Source organism: Mustela nivalis (genome assembly GCF_964662115.1).
Source record: "Mustela nivalis genome assembly, chromosome: 14".
NCBI classification, from domain to species: domain Eukaryota; kingdom Metazoa; phylum Chordata; class Mammalia; order Carnivora; family Mustelidae; genus Mustela; species Mustela nivalis.
In genome coordinates this window covers 85529064-85541466 of record NC_139033.1, presented here as the reverse complement: position 1 = coordinate 85541466, position 12403 = coordinate 85529064, and the positions used below count along the sequence as shown (strand labels likewise).

Here is a 12403-nt window from a genome sequence, read left to right as displayed (position 1 = left end):
AATCTTGTTCTATGACCATGTAAAAAATGTATATACACAAACTACTTGTATTTATCACCAAAGCTTATGATGGGTCTACTCTCGATTATCCATTCAGTAATTCTATGGCTTCAAGAAAAAAAAAAATCAGCAAATGCTTCAATGTCATGATGATGACATTTCCTGGCCATTTTTCTGGGATAAAATAAGATTCTGTCCTACTGGCCACCCTTGGAAATAAATAAAATGAGTGTTTCTTTATCTTTATCCTCAACAGAGCCCAGGGACAATCTCAACAGGTAGTCAGTCTTCCACAACATGAACTCCTCCCTGCCAGGTGTCAGAGCAGAGATCAGACTTCCTGCTCAGGATCCTGTGCTCAGGACTGGCCAATGCATCCTCTGCTCCATGGATGAGGCTCCAGGATGTGAGATGCTGTTTGAGGGCACACACCTGGGAGGGGTTGGCTTGGAATATTTGCTGGCCATCTGTACATTCTGCTGTGAATTCAAGGAGAGAGTAAATTTTGGGCTTGAAGGTAGGGGCCATCTTATGAGCCAGGAGAGTATGGGAGATGTTTCATCGTTACTGGAAAAGGGAGAGCATGTCGCAGAAATGCTGGGGGAATGAGGTCCATGGGTGAGACTCTGCTACAGCCAACACCACTAAGGGCCCATGGGGACTCCCCTGAATGTGTTTTCCTGAGCCCACAATCAGGGTCTCTTTCTTGCTCACCCCCCAAACCTTATTTGAGTTTCTGTGAGGTCAGGCTGTGGGACGTCCAAAGCATGGATTCCCCCAAAAGTATATGTGCCACTGACCCTGTGAAGCTCTTGGTGACTCCAGATTTGAGCCCACCATCAGTTTCCCAGGTGAGAAGAAATATTGGAGGTTCACATGAAATTGGTACCAAGGCTCAGACTGAGACCCTACTCTTGTACTTGGCACAGCATGAAGGATGATCCTCATTTCAACCACATTCCCCAGATCCAACTCTGTTATCAGGAACTCTTTTACTGTCTCTTGACATCATTCTGAGGAGAGCCTGAATATCATTTTTATAGAGATGAATACAATCAAATGTCACACAGAGCTCCTGGCATGGCCAAATAACAAAAGCTGAACAAGATTCATGGGGCACTGAAGAAGGGAAAGTTTATGGAAGCAACTGCTCAGGCATTGAACACATCTGGAAAACACTAACATTTCCCATTAAACTTCTAAACTGAGACTCTCTCTCTCTCTCTCTCTCTCTATATATATATATATATACACACACATACTTATATAAACACATATATAGTACGTATTTATATACGTACATATATGTATATACATACATATACGTACATATATGTATATACATACATACACATATACATACATACACATATATACACACATGTGTATATATATACACACATGTGTGTGTATATATATGTATGTATGTATATACATATATGTGTGTGTGTGTGTATATATATATATATATATATATATATATATATATTAAGCCAAGAAAGCATTGCATTTGTTTTTTCAGGGAGACTCTACAAGACAGTGCACAACTCAGAAAACATGAGGAGCACGTTCAAGCTCTTTCCCTGGAAACTACACATAGCAGCTCCGTATCAGGACACCACGATTTTGAAATGTGTATGTTATCATCTGTGCTTTATCTACATTTATACTGTACGTGTGACAGCAAACTGTCCATAGGTATTAGAGAAGTCTATGACAGTTTAATTTTTGAGTCTGGAAACATGCAGAAGATTTTGCATATCAATAAATGTTAATTACTCATTCGTCTTATGTCATTGTGGTTTACTAAAGAATCTTAGGAATAGCAGGGGAAACAACGTACTAATAATTGGTCCTCAGATGTGTGTATAGAGAAGGAACTCTAGAGCTGCAGAAATCAGGTGGGCTCTCAGGGCTTTGGGATGCAGGGCCTGCTGCACCTTGTGACCAGGAGGGGGAGCTGTTGGACTGCCCTGTGATTCCTACATGGTTGCTCAGTGTAGAACATTCACTCAAGAGAAATGACTTGAGGACTGGGTCCTGTCCTCCATAATAGGGGTTGAGCAGCTGTGTTGTCTCTGGTCTGGCACAGTCCCCGGAGCAAGTACATACTTGTGATCTCAGCAGGTGCTTCCTCCCAGGACTCTCCCCAGGGGTTGAAACCAAACACCATTCTCCCCAGTATGTGGTGGGAGCTGAACTCCTACACCAGGGCTCTGGGAGGGGCTGTGTAGTCACTGGATGGACCCCATTTGCATGGGTAGCCCTGCCTATGGCAGAGAGTTTAGGAGAAAAGGAAGTCTGGGGCAGCCCAACACAAGTGGGGTCCTGTGTCTATGTCACCATGGCCTGGATTCTGGTCCTCTTCATGCTCCTCTCCCAGTATACAGGTAGGTACAGGTCTCAGGGAACTTTGGAAACTTTCAAAGTCACTTTTCCTGAACTCAGGGTCATGAGAAATTTCTGTGTTTCTCTCTGTTTGCAGGTTCCCTGTCCCAGCCAGTGCTGACTCAGCCATCATTCCTCTCTGCCTCTCTTGGAACAACAGCCAGACTCACCTGCACCCTGAGCAGTGGCTTCAATGTCAGGAGTTATAACATATACTGGTATCAGCAGAAGCCGGGGAGCCCTCCCAGGTATCTCCTGTGGTTCTACTCAGACTCAGATAAGCACCAGGGCTCGGGAGTCCCCAGCCGCTTCTCTGGCTCCAAAGATGCCAATGCAGGGCTTCTACTCATCTCTGGGCTCCAGCCTGAGGACGAGGCTGACTATTACTGTGCTGTATACCATAGCAGTGGCAGCAGCTATCATTACTCACAATGTCTCAGATAACAAGGAAGTGAGACAAAAACCCAGAGATCTTGCCTCTGAGCCTCTTTAATTGAGAAGCCTCTCTGGAGGCTCCTGTAGGGTAGAGTACTCTGTGGGAAGACGTGTCCTTGAGGAGGAGGGAGTGACACACTGATTGTGCTGTTGCCTGAGACAGCACAGGTGCCCCAGTGATGTAGGAAAGAACATTATCGCTAAAAGCCAATGACAATGAAGGAAATCTTCTTTGGTGCAACAAACATGGTTTTATTAAAACACAGGGACAGGACCCATGAGCAGAAATGCTGCAGTGGAGACAAACAGAGTGACCCATTATATATTTTCAACTTGGGAGGGGTTTAGGGATAGTGTAAGTCTCTAAATAATTTTGGAAGTTTTCCAGAACCCTGAGGGGGCTAGCTACTGTTACGAAAATGTGATTTATTACCCTCTAATAAACCCTTAGACATGAGACCCATCAGATATATATTGCTGGACCATATGCTTGGGGGATGATTGCCAACACATATCTTAGGGATTTTAAAGATAAAAGTAATTTCTTAAGCACTATTTATAAGTTAAAGTAGACTGACAGGATCATGGGGATTGGGCTAAGGTTGTCTTTTACACTTAGTAAGAGATAAACATGGAGGCAGTTGAATTCCTAGAGGGATGTCACTCAGCCTGTTTCAAGGACTTGTAAGTGGGCTGCAGTAATAAGGAAATTTAATACTTTTTCTTATGTGATTGTTTCCCACATCAAGGGTATGGCCACAACCACCATGATCAAATTGACATCATTACCATTACATGCAGAGAAACCTGATACCCAGCATTCTGGCCTTTGTCCCCCTGCACTCCATCCTCTGTAGTCCCCAATCCCCTCCTGTCTGCAGTGAGTTTCCTACTGTGCACATTTCAGAGACTGAATCACAGAACAGGTGCCCTTGTAAGTTCTATATATAATGGCATGAGGAACCTGTGCATTTCTGTGGGGACATCACACCATCTGTAAATATGTGGATTGCCTCACTTATTTGTTTGTCATCTTTGTCCAGAAGCCATGCTAAGCTTCTGTATGGCTTCAATTTTAATGTATATGCCATCAAAAGGAGTGCAGTTTTTCACAGTGGTCTATAATTAAGGATTTCAAATATTTTCATTTTTATTTCCCCTTGTTATTTTTATTTTGTACATTGTGCATACTCCCTTTTTATTTAACAATTTATCCAGTGGTTGTTTTATTTGGTGATTAAAGATAATGTTATGTGTTAATCACATAATTTTAATAGTTTTGGTCTCATACAATTTTGCTTTACTTGCCGTTGCTGATGAGGGAACAGAAAGCAAACTGAGGGCAAAGCAAGAGCTGACATGCAGCAAACCCCACCTCCCCAGTCCAGGGTGAGATCCATGTGACATTACTCAGGCACCCCTGGATGCCCTACAACTAAGGGAAGGGAAGAACAAGTAGTTAACTGACAGAGATCACAGACCTGCAAGACAGGAGTCTCCCTCAGTTTACATATGTTTTAATGATTTATAAGGAAAAACAATTCTTATCAATAGGCTCACTTTCAGAGACCTATAGACTCAATTTCCTGGAATACTGACATCACCCTCCCCTCCACAGTTATGTGGAAACAAAAGTAGAAGGGAATTTAAATAGCATAAAATTTCCTTATAATCTACCCCCATTGACAAATACTTGAGACAGGAAAATTATAACTTTCCTCTAGGAAAGTCTCAACTGTCTTAATGTTAATGCCTTATTAGAGGGGGAAACAACCTTAGCTTTACAATATACAGGAATCCAGTATTCTGTGAGTCTTCTGCAGCAAATGAAAATTCTTTGGGGCACCTACCTCCCTTCATCCATCCATCTCCCTAGTATATAATCAGCCATTCTTCACAACCCAGTGAAGCAGCTCTTTCCTCCCACCAGTCCTGTTCCAGTGTTTAATAAAATTACCTTTTTTCACCAAAGATGTCTCAAGAATTCTTTTTTGGATGTTGGCTCTGGACCTTACAAACATTCCAAAACTACATCAATTGATAAGTAGGCTTTGTCTCCTTTCCCTTTTTCCTATTTTCCTGTGCCTGGCAGACTCTAAAATTCTCCATCCCCCTCTTTTCCCATTACTCTGTGTTTCCAAGGCTCCCCCTACCCGAGTTTCTCATCCTGTCTGCCAATAGAAGTACATCTGAGACCTCTGTCTCTCTCCTGCTCACCTTGGATGTCACCCTGTGGTCGGGGCTCTGATGTCTCCCTCACTGTCCCATGTCTTCACACTCAGGGACTTTATCCTCTGATGAGGGTACAAGCAACAGATAGTTTCACCCTTCTGTCTCCCACAGACTTTTCCAGAACTGGTTTTTCTTTCCACTGAAGATCATGATTTGGGTGTGAGCATGGGAGCTAGTCTGCCAGGATTCAGTTATTAGTGTCATATTTAGCTATTAACTTATTTTCACACTTGTGTGAAGTTGGTACATAATTTTTCTCATCCCAGGTGAAGGTGGGCATAAGGTTTTGCAGGGAAAAGGAGAACACAAGCTGTGATGTACCCAGCTGTGTGTTCTTGAAGCTTGTGCTCTTTTCAGGGTGGAGATTTCCCAATGATAATTAGACAGAGGTCACTGGAGGACACTCCTTGGTCCTGTGCAGGTGTTATTGGTGGAGGAGCTCAAACCCATCTAGAATGCAAGGCCCTTCCTGCTGTTTGCCTCTAAAATATAAGGTTAACATTCCTGTGAAGAAGAAGGTGTGTTCCTGACAGTCTTGTTGATGAAGGTTTTAATCTCATTAACTATTTGGGGAATGGTTTCAATCATGCTAAAATAATTGGAGAATGTGCTTTAGGTATATGTTTGCATTTGTTAAAGCACTCAGAGTTTTACCACTGTTATTGTCTCTGACATAGTTAGACTGTTGCCTGGCCCGGTATGAACTGATAGTCAGCACTTGAGACAAGGGATGGTAGGAAAGGAATCTGTGCTTTACTCAGGAAGCTGGCAACCTGGGAAGATGTCGCTCTCGACCCGCAAGAACGACCCGCAGACGAGGTGGGTGGCAAACTTCTTTATTGACAATCTTCAGTCCCGGGACCCCGAACACCGATTACAGCCCCAAGTTATAGGATACAGTGGATAGAAAGCAACCAATCACCACATAACACAACTACTATAACATCCAATCAGAAGGGATACAGATGACTTCAATCCAGATCATGCGGGGAGCTCGTGCCTACCGACGTGAGCCCCCGAAACTTATTGTTCACTCTGTTTTTGTGCCGTTCCCATGGTCCCTGGTTAATCTTATACTAGTCCCGATACTTCAGTACAGGTTGTGCGTTGCCTGGAGCGCTCCCACATAAACATTCACCTGCCCTTCTCCTCAAGCCTCGCCTAGTACATGACTCCCAGCTTCTGCTGCATGGCTCTCCACAGCTCCCCCTTTTTTATTTATTACATGGCAGGGGTCGTGCCTGTCTTAGGTTGCCAATCCTCAGCACACATGCTTACCCGTCATCGGGTACTCCCCTTCACCGAGGAGCCCCTGTCTTAGGTTGCTAAGGTGAGGGATCAGTCTTACCCGTCTTTGGCTACCGACCCAGCATACAGCCATATCTGGGGGGAGGTGCTAGCCTCCAGAGCCATCATGGCCATATCTGCCATGTTAGTCAGCAGCTACAGCTTTAAGAACATTTGAGTCACACTCATTAGGCTTGTTTGTTTGTCTAGCTTGAGGAGGAGTACTATAAAGTTCTTATTACTAATACCAGGGTCAAAAGGCACATAAGAATAACGATTATTGCTAATACACCTATAATAGTTCCTATAACATACCATACATGCGTCAGGGAAGGGAAGTGAGAGAACAAGGAATTTACAAAGTTTTCAGCAAGTTGTGCCACTGTTAGTTTAGTACTTGGAGCTTTCCCTATATCCAGAATTTAAACAAGCATCAGTAACAGATATGAGTCCAGATGAGGGAGATGCACTCTACGCCGAGCTATTTGCAGGAACTCTTGGAGTGGGGCAGTCTCTTGTCTCGGCCACAGTTGAACTGGCTCCGCCTTGTGGGAACAGGCTGCAGGATAGTCATCGTCGTTATCACTATCATCAGCATCCTCCACAGGCTCCGTGGCCACCAGCCTGGTGAGGCTTTCCGGCACCCAGAGTGGGGTGGGCGCATCCTGCGGGAAAACACAAAGGGAACCTCGGTGCTACCTAAGCACCGGGTCGGGCCCTTCCATAAGCCAGTAAAGACATCTTTCCATTTCACCATTAACTGCTGTGTTTTCTGTTGGCCCCAATGCCGCTCCGCGGCCGAAACGCCATCCTTGTCAAGCGTAAGAAAATTTAAAATAAAAGTGGTCAAGTTGGTAAGGTCTGTAGGCGTGTGATGCTCCTCTCTAATTCCCCCTTTTTGTATTTTTTGCAAGGTAGTTTTAAAGATCAGGTGAGTGCGCTCTGTATCTGCAGGGTGTAGTGGAATGGAAAAGAAACAGTCTTTGATGTCAATTACAATAGAGGGCCAGTTTTTTGGCAGCGCCGTCATGACTGGGAGCCCTAACTGAATGGGTCCCATGACCTGCATTTGATCATTAATCTGTCGTAGGTCATGTAGCAATCGCCAGTTGCCTGATTTCTTTCTTATTACAAATATGGGAGTATTCCACGGAGACGTGGATTTTTGAATATGTCCTGCCCTGAGTTGTTCTTGGACTAGCTCTTTTGCCGCTTGTAATTTATCTTTTGTTAAAGGCCACTGAGGCACCCAGCACGGCTCTGGTGTTTTCCAAGTTTTCGTACAGCCTGACTGATATGGCGGGGGCCACTCATGGGGTGGCGCCGTGGGGCTGGAATGAGGAGTTGGCACACGGTCTGTTTTTGCTACTGACTGCGTTACAGCTATAGGCTTTGCCCCAGTGGGTAAGCCAAGAGCCTCTGGATTCTTTTTCTCTTTACCCCCTTTTAAATTTTGGGTTATTTCGTCTGAGAGTTCCTCCGAACTCTCATTGTCAGCATCAGAACCCCGGGAGGACCCCTTGTGCGACTCTTCCTTTAACTGTTCTAAGATCTCCCCTCCTTGCTGTACCACCTGTTTTAGTCGTTCCCGGGAAGACTGTAAACATACTTTCACAAGGGACCACACGGCAAGAGTGCCGGCAGTAACGGTGGGGCTTTGCCTCAAATCCTCCCCCAGATGTTCCCATTGAGACATGTTCAAAAGTCCTTCTTCTATAAACCAAGGGGTAATCTCCCCTACCTCTTTCAAGAAGGCACGGGCTGTTTTTGATTTTAAAGGCGTGCCATTTGCTTTGAGAATGTCCTTTAATGGACCTTCCATCCTATATCTAGCAAGCTCGTTTCCCATCCTGGAAATCTTTTGTTACTCTGGTCTCTGTGGAGCCTAAGTAGCTTAATTTATAATCGTCCCTGGGGAGCTTCACAAATCGCCTAACTTCCAATCGTCTCCAGGGAACCTTCTAGTGACTAAAATTGTTCCTCATCCCAGGGAAACTTTTACCTTATTGTCCCCGTAGAACTTCACCAGCCTCCTAATGTCTTATTGTCTATGGGGAACCTCTTATCGTCCCTGAAGAACTTTATAAACAACCTAACCTCCGATCGTCTTCAGGGAACTTCCCCTGTTCTGAGACAGAAATGGGTGCACACTTTCCTTATCGTTGCTCTTACCCCAGTCCTCGTTCTGCGTCCGGCGTCTCGGGTCCCGGGTTTTCGGCACCAGATGTCGCTCTCGACCCGCAAGAACGACCCGCAGACGAGGTGGGTGGCAAACTTCTTTATTCAATCTTCAGCCCCGGGACCCCGAACACCGATTACAGCCCCAAGTTATAGGATACAGTGGATAGAAAGCAACCAATCACCACATAACACAACTACTATAACATCCAATCAGAAGGGATACAGATGACTTCAATCCAGATCATGCGGGGAGCTCGTGCCTACCGACGTGAGCCCCCGAAACTTATTGTTCACTCTGTTTTTGTGCCGTTCCCATGGTCCCTGGTTAATCTTATACTAGTCCTGATACTTCAGTACAGGTTGTGCGTTGCCTGGAGCGCTCCCACATAAACATTCACCTGCCCTTCTCCTCAAGCCTCGCCTAGTACATGACTCCCAGCTTCTGCTGCATGGCTCTCCACAGGAAGATGGTGGACTAATGTCTCAAATACCATCTTCCCCATCCAGGAGAAGCCTTAGAGTTTTACAAGGGCAGGCACAGGCAGTGGCTGGGGCTCTGTGCAGAAAAAGCAAGTGCATAGGCAGTTAATCCTATGTGGGCATGACCTAAACAGACTTGCTGGCATCGTTGGTAGCTGTTTCAAATGCGGTCAGGCCTTCTCCCCCAGGAAAGTCTGGTCTTTCACTCCTGAAGGCCAGTAGTCTGCAAATATCAAGGAAAGTGGGGTAGTTCTGAAACAGACAAAGAGACTTAACACAACAAATATGGAATATGTAAGTTTGAAGCAAGTCCCCCCCTTAACACCAGTGAGAGGGCTGTTTCACTAAGAAGAAACATCCTGAGATGTATGTGGTTTGTATATTAATTAAATTATAAAATTCCCTGAAGAATATGAAAAATATTTGAAAAAAAATGGTGAGCATCTTATTTTTGTCTTCATTGAGGAAACAGACTAAAAACATGTCAACAAGTAGTAGGTGATTTCATATACCTTGTCTTCTAGGTTCTGTTTTCTAGTTTGGACTTTGAATAGGAAGATACTTTCTAACTTCAAGGAAACTGAAGAAAGTCTGAGGATGTACTACAGATGGGGAGAGATGGCAAAGGATTACAGAGAGGTATGTGAGAAATGAAGGGCCACAGACAGAGTATATGAACTAGGACCATCTTAGAGAGTGACTCACACATTTGTAGAGAAGCAGTCAGCAAGGCCATGTGCACCTGTGGCCACAGGCAGCTGGGGACGTGGAGGAGGGAGAAGCATGGTAGACTCCATGGAGTTGGAGTTAGTGAAGTGAGGGCACTAACCCTTGAGGAGAACATGGCATGGATTGTGATGATGGTAATGATGACCCATTATTTTTAGTAATTGAGGAACAACAGGGAGTATGTGAAAGTGAAGAAAGCATCAGAGTAAGGGAGAGCATAAATGTCATTTCTTCTATATCATGAATATCTTCCCAGCTACCCTTGCTTAGGTCCAGAAGTCCACTTTCACACTCTGCCTCCTACCTTGTCATCTTGATACTAAACTGCAATTGGAAATAAATCAGTTGTGATCATAACCAAACTATTAGAATGATAGATGAGAATGGGTCTCTCTCATCCTCTCAGGTTTGGTTCTCGTTCACAACCTCCTCATTGATATGGTTTTCCAGGTCTTCTTACTCTACACATTAACCATCATTGAGTCTGCTTTACCCTTGACATCCCATACACCTCACTTGGTGATCTGTTACAAGTATTGATGGGTGGCCCTCACCTTCTATTGCCAATTAGTGACCTGAACTATTGTTATATACACATAACCCTATATACACAGCAACTTTTGAAAAAGAGGGAATCCAATAAATTCTCTAAGAGGTATGAAATCAAATGACTACATCCAGGTACCTGTGAGGCTCAGTGGGTTAAGCATCTTCCTTTAGCTCAGATCATGGCTTCTATATCCTGGGATAGAGCCCCATATAGAGCTCTCTGCTCTGAAGGGAGGCTTCTTTCCTCTCTCTCTGCCTGCCTCTCTGCCTACTTGTTATCTCTCTCTCTCTCTCTGTTAAATAAATAAATGAAATCTTTAAAAAAATGACTACATCCAACTCATCACCCAGTGTGGACTCCATATATCATGTTTACTTCTCTTTTTCTCCTACTCCCCAAGACCTTGCTGGTTAACTTTCTTGGAAAATCTTATTCCTGATCAGCTTATATTTATTCAGTTTTCCTGATTTCCCCAGGTAGCCTTTCTTCAAACTCTCATGATCCCTGTTCTCCCTCATGCCTGACCCACTCCCAGACACGTTCCTGCTCTCCCTTTCTCATGGTGGGATTTCACAGACTGGTGCATTAAACCCACATGCTCTGCCTTCTTGTAACCTTGACCATCATCATCCACTATGTCTTCATCCAGGATACTCCTACATCTAGATTATTTCCAGAGCCACGCCATACATTCCTACTTCTAGGAGCCTCATCCGCAGAAAATCCTGCATATGGGGAAAAAAAAAAAAAAACTTGGAGGATTCCCACTCAGCAAAGTTGTAAAATGGGAAAAAAAAGGGGTAAGGGGTGCTTACCATTTATTTCTTTTTTTTCTGAAATCCATTGCAATACTGAGCATCTATTCAAATGAATTAAGTAGGTACATTGCATATTTTGAAAGGTGCTCTCATTGCTTTCTTGATAAATGTGGAACAATAATATTGTAATATCATTTAATAACAGCTGTGGAAAGATGATATGCATTTGATCAAATAGATATTTTTTAAGAAAGAGAGGAAAGCCTGAAATAATGCCTTTATGGACCTGTTCACAAGAGTTATCTGTAAAGGTATCTGGGTGGAATTAGCATGAAAAATAAATTTAAACTGCCGATACACAACTATGATGTTTGGATGTACTGCTTTGTGGTGCATGCGTGTGTGTGTGTGTGTGTGTGTGTGTGTGTTTATGTACCATTCATAGTGTTTCACTCAAAAATATGTTTTATTTTCTCTTCAGTGTGCTCAGCATAGGAAAACTGAGGACCAGATTGGTTCAACTGACTATACCACTTTAATCAAAACCTAAATATTAAATCTGCATATTATGAATCCCTGATTGACTAATATATAAATCACATAATATCTGAAGACATCGATTTAAATTTGAAAATATTTTCTGCAAAGAGAATACTACTTTTGTAGAAATTTTGAGGAATATACTCAAATAGAAATTTTTACAAAATGAGGGCAAAGCATTGAAGTCTTGAAATATAGAAGTAAAAGCACGAATTAATTCAAAATGTGTGAATGGGGGGAAGCAGAAACATGGAAGTTTGATGGTTTTTCTCTTAGTGGTTTTACTTTTTAGGTTTATTGTAGCATAATGCATGCACACATGCTACCCATTGAACATATGCCTTTTGAACATATACATCTTGATGATGAGAGATCTGTGATATCATCAACACAATCAAGGTACTAAACTTATCTATCCCCTCCATATATGTTATTGTGTTCTTTTTTTTCCCCAAGATTTTACTTATTTAGTGGCTCCTGGGAGGCTCAGTGGGTTAAGCCTCTACATTAGGCTCAGGTCATGATCTCAGCATCCTGGGATCAAGCCCTGCCTCAGTCTCTCTGCTCAGTGGGAAGCCTGCTTCCCCTCTCTCTCTGCCTGCCTCTCTGCCTACTTGTGATCTCTGTCAGTCAAATAAATAAGTAAAATATTTTTAAAAGATTTTACTTATAAAGAAGTAAAAAAAGAAAAAGATTTTACTTATTTATTTGACAGAAAGAGATCAGAAGTAGGCAGAGAGGCAGGCAGAGAGAGAGGGGAACCAGGATCCCCGCTAAGCAGAGAGACTGTTGCAGGCTTGATCCCAGGACCCTGAGAGCATGA

At 43.4% G+C, this 12403-nt stretch overlaps 1 pseudogene and 2 gene segments (V, D, J or C); all 3 read left to right on the top strand.

Moving 5' to 3' along the window:
- The window catches only part of LOC309847518 (immunoglobulin lambda-1 light chain-like), a 1783291-nt gene that overhangs the window by 284585 nt on the left and 1486303 nt on the right, over positions 1–12403 (top strand).
- Positions 1–12403, top strand: part of LOC309847513 (immunoglobulin lambda-1 light chain-like) — a 1777964-nt gene that overhangs the window by 284585 nt on the left and 1480976 nt on the right.
- On the top strand, positions 2345–2832 carry LOC309848061 (putative non-functional immunoglobulin lambda variable 5-48 pseudogene; annotated as a pseudogene). Its single transcript has 2 exons — positions 2345–2390; positions 2486–2832. The product of its transcript is annotated as a putative non-functional immunoglobulin lambda variable 5-48 pseudogene (transcript).